Genomic DNA, 497 nt, shown 5'->3' with positions numbered 1-497 from the left:
GGCGGGACGCAAGCACCATGTAAGGAGAGCCACGGGGATGAGCACTGATTCACGTCTCCGTACTCCGGAACCGCCGCTGCCGCTGGAAAAGGATCGTCCTCGTCAGCCACGGGAAGCCAGGTCAATGCGGGGACACTTTTGTCACCCCTAATACGCTTTACTCATGACCATGTGACCTCTTGTGGCAATGTTTATCTTGGCTCGGCGCGACGGGGCTCTGGTTCCGCAGTGCGGGCCGGTGAGTCACTCCTGAGGTGGACGCGCCGGCCCTCTCGAGGCGCGCTGGGCGAGCCTCGTTTTCTTTGCAGCCAGAAGCCGTGCACTTTGCGTAAACAGTGCAGTTGCATGACTCGGACCGCAACATTTCCTCCACGTAACACTTGCGGAAATACATATGTGCGCTGGTGTACCTGTCATCCCTTGGAAGTATATCACAAGGAGATTCCTATTTCACCTAAATGATACACGGACGGTCTCTTGCCTTACTCGATTTTTTA

General features: G+C 55.7%; 1 protein-coding gene across 1 annotated transcript in view; it reads right to left on the bottom strand.

Moving 5' to 3' along the window:
* The window catches only part of LOC119588211, a gene marked incomplete at its 3' end in the record, with an annotated part of 43,184 nt that overhangs the window by 41,964 nt on the left and 723 nt on the right, over window positions 1-497 (bottom strand).

The sequence above is a fragment of the Penaeus monodon genome, chromosome 23 (genome assembly GCF_015228065.2).
Source record: "Penaeus monodon isolate SGIC_2016 chromosome 23, NSTDA_Pmon_1, whole genome shotgun sequence".
Taxonomy (NCBI): domain Eukaryota; kingdom Metazoa; phylum Arthropoda; class Malacostraca; order Decapoda; family Penaeidae; genus Penaeus; species Penaeus monodon.
This window is presented reverse-complemented; position numbering and strand designations above follow the sequence as displayed.